This window comes from Cavia porcellus, unplaced genomic scaffold (assembly GCF_034190915.1).
Source record: "Cavia porcellus strain 051 isolate PalLab524CR breed Dunkin Hartley unplaced genomic scaffold, mCavPor4.1 scaffold_3, whole genome shotgun sequence".
Taxonomy (NCBI): Eukaryota; Metazoa; Chordata; class Mammalia; order Rodentia; family Caviidae; genus Cavia; species Cavia porcellus.
Genome location: NW_026947486.1, coordinates 100,633,228 through 100,643,710, shown reverse-complemented (window position 1 = coordinate 100,643,710; position 10,483 = coordinate 100,633,228). Strand labels below are relative to the sequence as shown.

Genomic DNA, 10,483 nt, shown 5'->3' with positions numbered 1-10,483 from the left:
TATGCTGTCCAGTGTAATCTGAGGCCATATCAGAAAAATACACTTCAAACACAATGCGGTGAAAAATTCAATTATTTTAATGGCTGAAACATTTGAAAACATTCAGAATTGTGACTACCTTCTTCACAGACACAAGTAGACATAATTAAATGAATCACATGGCTTTTTGGCAAGGCCAGCTCCTCCTTGGGACTATTAATTTCAAAATTAACAGCCACCAACTGAACCGTATCATTTCTGGACATTCTCAGTAGCTGCCTGATTAAGTAGGTGAGTGTTTCATTGAAGATACTATGGGGTTGTAACTCTTTGATCTTTTCCCTGTGTTCACATGTAATGAACTAAGACTGATCCAGATTGTTCTTTTTCAATGAGTGATGGACTCCACCTATGGCTACCAGAAGACAACACCACTGAGAAAGCCTGAAATAGATGATGAAATTCAGATAATTCCATGAACCCAGAAGACTCTTTCTCACTGGCACTTTCCTTAGCCACCCACAGAACCAACAGTAATTGCAGGAGAAGGCAGAGACCTCTCTGCTTTGATTCAGAATGTGTCTAAGACATAAAGAAAAACCACTAAAGAAAACAAGGGATGAAGGGCCAGGAACCAAGTGCTGCGGAATATATTGAATGTTCATAGGACTAAGGCTAGAAAGTGTACAGGGAAGAAAGCCTCACAAAAGCCAGATCTCTTCTGAGTGTCCAGATTTGGATACTAACAGAAGAAAATTGAGGCCAACACCACCGAAGACACCCCCAGACATGGCAAATGAGCCTCCACTGTCTGCTAAACCCACTGCAACAGACACCAGCCCAGGACTCACCTCCAACAGCCTGGGACAGTAATTTGTTTGAATCTGACATAGTGCCAAGGTTTAGGGCAGGTGACCATTGTGCTCTCAATGTTTGGGTCCCAGGATCCCTGACAGGACTTGCACAAGGTAACACAGAGTTGAGACTATAAGAGAGAAGCCTACTCTCTTCCCCCTAGTGCAACATTAAATTAGTTCAACAAATACCTGCCCCTCCCCTGTAATTAGTACCCAGGAGGATTGAAATTTGTCAGCTGGGTGAGGTAGGTTATTGTCTCCCCAAAAGCAACATTATGTTAGGTTATTTTACCCCTCCCACTGAGAGTTGTTGAAGAGATGATAAGTAATGAGAATCAAAGTGCATGGTCTCTGTGTCTCACTGTAGCTGTTTTAGCCCAGAACCTGATTAGTTGAGTCCCAAGGGAAGTCAGGGCATTGCACAACAGCCCTCAGCATGATGGAATCACAGTTCTTCCTAGGATCCTAACACTGGCTTCCATATCCCTGCTAGTCTTGGTTCAGGGCTGACTGAAGGCAAGATGCCACTAGAGGGAGCAGAAATGATCAGGAATGGAAATTGTTTTATATTTCTTTTCTCCATGGGAGGGACAATTCTCTTAGCCTCCGTGCTTTTCACTGGCATGCGCAAAATCTCCCCATGAATATTTGTGCATCAGGAGTTCACAGATCCGGTGGCATCTCCACGGGATCAAAAGTAACCCTCAAAGCCTCAGCTGTTTTGAAAGAGATTGGATCAGGAAGCACCGTAGTCATTACTGGTCTGATAAACTGGTGAGTTCCCGGTTGACTTTACTGTTAGTGGATGGGGCCTGGTCAGAAGAGAGGAGATGCTGAGGGCCTGACATGGAAGGGTGTATCTTCCTCTCTGTATTGTTTCACTGCTTCCTCATGCATTTGCATTGTGCATTTGTGATTGGTTCATTGTCTAGTACTTGGATTGATGGTGTCAGTGCTACACCCACATAGGGGTGGAGCCAGGATGTAATGTGATGGCAGGAAGAACGTGTGTCTCGCTCTTTGCCGGTTCCTGCTTGCTGCTTGCAGACTCCGTGAACTGTGGCCCAACCATGCCCGCCTGCCTTGGAGCCAACTGAGGATGGACTGAAACCTCCAAAACCTGTAAGAAACAAAACTTTCCTTTCATAACTTTGGGCTTCAGGTATTTTGTCCCTGCAGGGAATATAAAGTAACTAAGACAAGCAGGAACTTCTCTCCTATCATTATGTCCCTTTGAGTCCAGGAATGAGCTGCCTATTAGGTTTTGTGGCACTGTTGGCCCCTGGGCACGGTCACTGGAGCATGGCAGAGGGAACTCTTGGTAAGAACACACTCAGGGGAGGGGGAGTTGTGAAAGCCTAGGAAGGGAAAGTTCTGTGGGAATGAGATCTTGTTAGTGCCTGGGGCAGACAAAGCTGGTCCCGTGCCTCTGACTGGCACTGATGTGTGCTCTATCTGGGAAAACGGGATGTCATTTATTTCACAAGGAGGAGGCACAGCAGTGGTGCCATGCTTCATGATGTGTGAAGCTTACCTTGGGCCTCATCACTCAAAGCTGCTGGCATGCAGAGTGGCACAGTACGAGGGGAGACAAAGTACAGGCTGATTTCCAAGGACATGGAGATGTAGAGACCAAAGACGCTAAGGCAATTGTGAATGTATGGCAAAGGGGAAGGAGCCACAGAATCCATGTGCAATCGGTGGGTGATCTAAGGCAAAGAGAGGGGACTAGGGGCTGTCACTGAGGACAGTTCTGCAGGCATTTGAGGAATGGTCTCTTCAGGTCTTTTCGACTCCGAATGCATTGGAGACATTTGTTTTTCTGACCCATGTGTTAGGGCGTGCATCTGTGAGCAAACAGCTGTGTGAGGCACAGAGAGGCCTGGAGGGTTAGGAGGGCATATTCACAGATGAGCCCGCTGTGCCTTAGCACCTGTAGCCCTGACTTCTTCACAGAGTCTCTTTTCTTGTTGCCAATGGAATAACACACCAGGACATTTGGACTTTCCTTAAGGAGATTGGGTGACTCTCCTCTCAGCCCATGCTCTGTCATTAGGACATCCCATAGTGACATCCTCAGCGAGTCTTGTGCAAGGGCTTAAGACCCTTACCATGGTCCTCACTCGACTCTCAAATCCTTCAAGTATTTCCACTTAGCTACCAGTCGTCTTTGCAAAATCTCATCAGCACCTGAAACTTGTTGCAGTGATGCTGGAGCTTTCATTCTGTCCTCTTTCAAGAATCTTTCCTCCAGTATGCTCCTTAGTTGGGGTTCCCCCATTCCTCCAGGTGGAGTCACCCTGTGAAATCCCATGGTCCCTGATTCATTGGGCTTCTGCTGTTAACATGGGAATCTCTGCAAGTTCGTATTCTGCCCTGTGTTGAAATGTTTCCCAAAATGAATCCGTGTACTATTCACAGCACTTATAGGAGCCCAAGAATTCATTATCTTCCCCACTGATCCTTAATAACTTTGTAGAAACTTTGCAGCCTGTCATTTTTCCTTTTAGTTATTTTTGTTGTTGTTAGTGCATGTTTGTAGTACGTTAAGATTATGTCCCTCTTGGGAATTTGGTATATTTGCATAATAAACCTCAATTCTTTTCCATCCTCCTCCCTTCACCACTCCCTTCCCCTCCCCCATTTCTTGATGCCCTTCATTTTTGCAAAGCATCTCGCTCCCTATTTTTGTATGTTCTGTTTCTGTTGATTCTTTAGGCACACTAATTTTAAAATGATAGCTTTACATGATTTTATTATTACACTCTTTTAGTGTATAACATTTACATTCCTTATTGAGAGTTAGTATATAAACACAATGCATCTGAATTCTCTTCATGCCCATCCCCTTGTTCCTTTCCCTTCCTCTAGCTTCCCCATCCCTGCATCAATTGACACATTTTATTTTGTATAATGTCTGTCTCTCTGTTTCTTATTACCTGTCTTTCAGTCAGCTCTTTAATGAATTTATATTTGGAATTTAGGGCTAGAGTTAGGGTTAGGGGTTAGGGTTAGTCTTGAAAGAGAAACCATGTGATATTTAAGCTTATGTGTCTGCTTTTCACTTAACATAATTCCTTCATTATGACATTGTGTGGGATGTGAATGCTACACTTTCTTTATCCATTTATCTGTTGGTGAATATATAAGCCACTTCCAAGATTTAGCTATTATGAATTGTGCTACTAAAAATGGGTTTGTATTTTCACTTTGAACTGTATTATTTTTAACTCTTGCTCAGGATACCTAGGAAGGGAAGAGCTCAGTCTCTCAAAAGCACATTTGATCTTGCTATACAAGATCTAAAACATTACAAATTATCTCCAGCATCAAATCTATACCTCAGCTCTGGAATGGTTTTCTCTGTTAGGTTTTTCTACTTATATCATTTACTGCCCTGTCCCAGCAGCCCAGACCATGCATTCTTCCGAGAAAGTCATTTTCACATCTCAGCTCCTGGATTCCTGCTCAGCCAGGACCCTTCAACTTGCCTCATCTCTCCTGTGGAGCACATCCAGTCTCATGCCATACACGCCTTTCTTAGTCGTCCTGGTATGACAGTGATGATAAGTCCATTGTATACATTCCTTTCCCAGTGTTGTATTACCCTATGCAGATTCTTCCGAATTGGCAAATGCAGTCAATAGACCAAGAAACATTGTGAATACCTCAAGGGAACATATTTCTGTAGATCTCCTAATGAAAAGGAGTTCAAGTTTCACTTAAATCTCCATGTATGCCATGCTATATACTGAGATATATCTGAACACAAACTGTTAAACTATGCAATGAAAAACTGGTGGTGTTCTTATAAAAGAGGAGTAACACATTATATATGCATATATGAAGACTTAAGAGAGGAGTTAAATTCATAAATGTACAGTCATTAGTGCACATAAAAATGACAAGTCTGGGAGAATAACCATGGACAGTGTGTATTGTCTGATGCATATCATGGGTTATAAGTTTTCAGTAGACATGAATTCAAAAGGCAGGTCGCTTATAATCTGTAATGCACAGGAAATTCCGTGTAAGAGTTGAGATTTGATATGAAAAGAGGGATAGCATAATTACAATATTATGTGAGTGCTTTTTATGTGTCAGGTGCCAGAGAAATATTAGCATAAACTTCCTTTGTCCTATAAAAGCCTAGTTATGTAGCCCTTATTTATATCCTTATTTAACAATTGAAGACAATGAGATAATATGTCACCCAAAATTGTGAACTACACAAACTGGGGGTTTGGCTCAGTAGTATAGTGCTTAGTTAGCATAAGGAAAGTGGTGGATTCAATCTTCACTATATCAAAAAATTGTCCTGTGTTATGGCTTATGTCTAGGTGTTCCCTTAGAGCCTCATACACTCATAGGTTACAAATAATTGCTAGATCTTTATAGAGAGGTTGACGACCAGGGCACCAATTTGTTGGAATTGTGGTTGGGACTGCTTTTTGGTTTAGATCTACAACATCCCCAATGCCTTACATGTTCAGTGGTGGGACTTTTGAAAAATGACTGGACCATGGGTTCTCTTTACAATTGTCATTGATGACATGTGCTCTTAGAAGGTAGGGCCAGGTTGATGGAGGTGGATGGTGCAGGAAATGGTGACCTGGAAGAGTTTGTTCTTGTCCATGGCGCTCTCCTCCTTCCCTGTCCTCCTCTGCTACTGCCTTTTCTCATCGTCTGCCTCATTCCTTTCATTCTCCCGTCTCATCCTTTGCTTTTCTTCACACCTAGCCCATGGCCTGCACTACACAAATGTCTTTTCACTAAGGTGAGCAGATAGATGTTAAAGAAGAGCATGAAGGATGCCTCTCACTAAGGAAGGGATCAAATGACAGGAAGGAAATGCTATCACTCGAGTCTGTATGGGGCAAGGGAGCAAGAGTGAGGGATTTCAGGTGCCTCTACTGGCAAGAAGCCACACCAACTCTAGATCTGTCGCAGGTGCACTGAACCGGATAGCAACAGAGGATGTTGGGTTCCTCCAAAGATCATGACACAATCCCTTCTCACCTCCTGGAGGCTTACATTTGGTCAGTGAACTCCACAGCCTCTGATACCTGTCCAGTACCTACAGCTCAGAGACCTAAGCAGCAATTTGTTGGGATCTGAGGAAGTGCCAAATTAAGTGCCATTTGCCCATTGTTCTCTCAATGTTTGGGTCCTAGGATTGATGACAGGACTTGTGCAAGGTGACACAGAGCTGGGATTGGAGGAAAAAGGCTTCTGTGCACTGTCTGTGCTCCTATTTCTCTGTAGAATCTCTCAGTCACATTAATCATATGGTGAGTCTGCCTTAACCCAGTAGCTAACAGGGTTGGAATTCATCAGAAGAATAAGTTAAGTAATGACCCCAAAGATTTCACGTGTTATAGATTATAGCTGAATGTCCCTATAATGCTGCATGCATTCACAGGTGAGCTTTAGGGAAGTGATTGGAACATAAGGATGTGGTAATATCAGTGAATTAGCCCACTGGTGAGTTTATAGTGGAATGTGATGTTGGGAGGTGATGAGATGCTGACCTGTTGTGGGCATGGCCTGGAATGGTGTATCTCCCTATGTTCTCCTCTCTCTCTCTCTCTCTCTCTCTCTCTCTCTCTCTCTCTCTCTCTCTCTCTCTCTCTCTGCTTCTGGCTGCCTGGACATGAGACCTTGGTCCTCTACCATGTCACTTTTTCCATGCCACTCTGACATGGAGCTAGCTGATTTGGTACTGAATTCTCCAGAAACTGTGTAGAAATGTAAAGCTTTCTTCCTTACAGTTGTGGGTGTAGGGTACAATTGCATTGAGTTATGGCCATGAGAATCTAAATGAAACACTACTACGTGTCATATGACTATACCTCTAGACTACTGTAGTTTCCCTGTAACAGAGATGCTGAAGAGGGAAGTGGAAGTCAAAAACATTCATGTCAATGTGTCTCACTCTGCCCTCTGAGTCCTAGAGCCTCATTGGCTGAGCTTCAGTGGAATCATGGTAAGGCACAATGGCCCATGAAACCTAGGAACCGAGCGACGAGAGCCCTTTTTAGGATCCTAACTAGGGACACTAGAGAACTGGTACTACTGTTTCAAGACCGAATAAGGTAAGTGAAAGGCATTATTTCAGGAAAAAGTTAGTACCTGTGCATGGACAGTGGCTCATACAGCTTCCCATGGTCAGGGAGAGCAGTTGTCTTGGCCTTAAAGCTTTTCCCTGGAGTGTTCAAAGTGTCCTCATTAAACCTTGTGTCTGAGGAGGCCATAATACTCTTGGCATCTCCACAGGTCCCTGGCCATGCATAGCATTTTGGCTATCCAATACCATTCAGGAATTTATCCCAGGTTATAATGTTTTATAGTATTCACTTCCTGTTCTCAGCACCTTCCTTGCTAAGGTCTCTGTAGATGTTCTTTTTGTAATGCACACGTTACAAAAGTAGGGTGTTACTTGTGGTAGAATTGGCCGCATATTGCAATATCCTCAAGGCATAATTCCTTCTGAGTCTCTCACCTAGAACAACTCTACTGTTCATGTTAACACGTTACCAAAGACCCAGTTGTGTTGGATATTTTCAGAATGACAAAGAGCCAAGGTGAAGATCAGGTTGTGTGTGCATGCGTGTGTGTGTGTGTGCACATATGTGCGTGTGTGTGTCTGGCTGTGTCTGTGTGGTGTTTATGCTGGTTAATGAAACCCTGGGTTTCACACATGCTTTCCAAGTACTCTGCTTCTGAGTCTCTGCACGAGTCCTTTGCATTTTGATAGAGTCAGTCTCCATAGGAGACAAAATGACTATCAGCAAGACATGTGACTTGACCCCAAGCTGGCTACCTCACTTCATATCAAATAACAAGTAATGAAATTGAGGCATATGTCTGTAAGTATGACTCCCTGTTGTGGGTAGCATACATGGGCCTACGTTTCCTTCTATCTCACATAGAACCACGCAATGAGAATGTGAGAGATGTGTTCAGTGTCTGAAATAAAAGGAAGAGCATAGGTGGTTTTTCAGTGTTATTGTTATTAAGAAAGTGTCTTTCTCTTCTTCAAAGATTGCCTTGGTATAATACCAAAGCAATTTCTAGGAACTTGGCCTGGAGAAGTTGGTTGATACAAGTACAGTGCATTACAGATTGCCCTCTAATAACTGTATGATATTGTCAAAATAAAATATGCTGTTTATATTGGACACAATGTTATGAAATAATTGTAAATTTAAGTTTGAAATACTTGCTTTTGAAATATGAGGAAAATATATATGATGCATTCTGTTACCTTTCTGTTAAGTGTTAAAATACTATTTCAAAATGCAAATTTTTGGAAAAATTAATTTTGAGGTACTGTAAAGCCTTGTCCAAAGTAAGCTTTGAACTCAGTGAAATCCAAATCATGATTCAGAGAAGGAGTTCAGTTATATAGGGAGAGGAAAGCTGCATCATAACGTTATCCTGCAGAGGAAATGCATGGCCAGGGACCTGTGGAGATGCCAAGAGTATCCTGCAGAGGAGACAGCTAACAGAGGCTCTGAGCACACTAAATATCAAGACTCACTTAGTTGGATTAGTTGTACAAACAGGAATTGGTAAACATTTCATTGAAGCAACAGTAGACATTAGCATCTTAAAATATACTAACATATTTGTGGAGATTAAGCAGTTTGTATTTCAATGATGATCCTATCACAAAACAGGCTTTTAAGGGCTTTCCTGTGTGTGTGTGTGTGTGTGTGTGTGTGTGTGTGTGTGTGTGTTCATGTGTGTATGTTTGTACAGACACAAGTGCAGAGGGCCTTCTGGGCTCACTTTCTATCCCTTTTTAATGACTGAAGTCTTCCTAAACATTGCTGGTGCATGTACATAGCACATTTTAATTATGTTGTTCCCTTTATCCCCCTACTTACACATGAGCCTCATTGCTATCTTAATCTCTGACATGTTTTCTCATTTGTTTGCTACCATGTAGTCTCCATTTTAATATTTTACAAATTAATTTCTATTTTAGGTTTCTCATGCAAGATAAACTGTTTCATAGTTAACTTTCTGTGTTCATTTTTCTCAACATTATTGTTTCCAGTTCCATCCATTGTTTTGAAAATGGCATGTGTTCATTATTCTTTGTGTGTATATACAGCATCGGCATACCTTCACATGTCTTATTTTGAAAAGGAAAAATGTTTTATTGGAATATTAGATTGAAGATATCAAAGAAATGCAGCTTAAGTCATTGGAGTCAGGTCTTCTGTTGTCAGGTATCTGGACAGTTTCAGGAGTTGCAGGTTTCCTATATTCCAGAAAGTTTGACTGATTTTTACTGTTGTTTTCTTCCATCAGGCATCTTTGGAACTAGACAACTATGGATAAAGGCAACCATGAGGTCAATCCCTGCACACAGCAGTCCAGGGTGACAAGGAAGGCTGATCAATACTTGAGAGCCAGCCTGGCCTCCCAAACCGTGCTGAGCGTTATCCTTGGAAGACAAATAGGAAGACACAGCAGTGATGTGCAAATGGCAAGGTGGCTGTTGATAGAGGCTCCAGCAACAACCCTAGGGTCGAGATGGCCCTGGCCAATACACGAAGCAAGTCAGCCATCTGTGTGCTCAGCGAGCAAAGAGAAATCCCAGAAAACAATGTGAATCAACAGAAGCGGTGCATGAGAGAATATTAAAGCTCAAGCTGTATTTTCCCTCTTTTGATCTCCTGTGGCATTTTGTTTCCTTGCTCTTGACCCATATCCAATCCAGGTGCCACACAATAAACATGGGCATGTGTGCTCTGGTCACTGACCCTTGACAAAGTGTGTAGTAGTGCTGCAGAGGGTGGGCAGTACAGAGGAACCACGTGCAAAGAAGCACAAGGTCGGCAGAGTGCACCAGGGCAGCTACCCTCCTCCTGCACTTCTCTAGGGGTTAGGACTTCAAGGAGGACAGTAGGAATCTCTGTTTCCTTGAATCTTGATGGAGGCAGGGAGAAAGAGTCTGAATCACACTGAAGTGGAAAGGAGTGGAGGGCACAGGGGTGAAGCATGCCTAGGACAGCCACATGGAGGCCGTGTCAGAGGCTGTAGGGGACAGGCACTCAGTGATGTCTTCTTCAAACTAGGCTTGCTAGTGGGGCACAACTGGGAAAATGAGGTAGATTCATATGGCTGTAAGCTTCCATCTGGATAAGGGAGACTTTCCCTGACTCTGACCTCTTGCCCCACTGCGTGTTCCACAGATGCCCGGTTACAGGCTGAGTGCACATGGAAGAAGTATACCAATGCTCAGTCCTTTCCTCCAGCAGGTTGAGGACTAGCCTCATCTCAGGTGAAGGAAGCAAGAAATTGAGAGATGAGCGCTGTGATCATCACCTTAGATGGGAAAGAGGTATTACTGGACACTCACGGGATGGATTGCCATAGTCCCCAGAAACGTGGTCACCTGATAGTGACCAGAGAAGTTGCATTGCTGTCTTACAGATTTCTAATGGAGACGGGAACTAGGGACCCAACAGAATGGATATGGATGGGACATTGTGAGGACAATGAGCCAAAATTATTTGGACTTGGCGTCCAATCTTCTATATACTTGGCATGTATATAAGGGAATGGGAAGGTCAAAGTTCAGAAAACTTCTTACTTCAGGGGTTAATGGAACACTTATTGGAGAATTTTCA

The 10,483-nt window shown here is 43.0% G+C and overlaps 1 long non-coding RNA gene across 1 annotated transcript; it reads left to right on the top strand.

The window, feature by feature from the left end:
* The first annotated feature begins 1,632 nt into the window (after positions 1–1,632).
* Positions 1,633–9,516, top strand: LOC106026460 (uncharacterized). Its single transcript, XR_001200096.3, has 2 exons — positions 1,633–1,958; positions 9,159–9,516. It is a non-coding gene; the product is annotated as an uncharacterized LOC106026460 (long non-coding RNA).
* Positions 9,517–10,483: the final 967 nt, after the last annotated feature.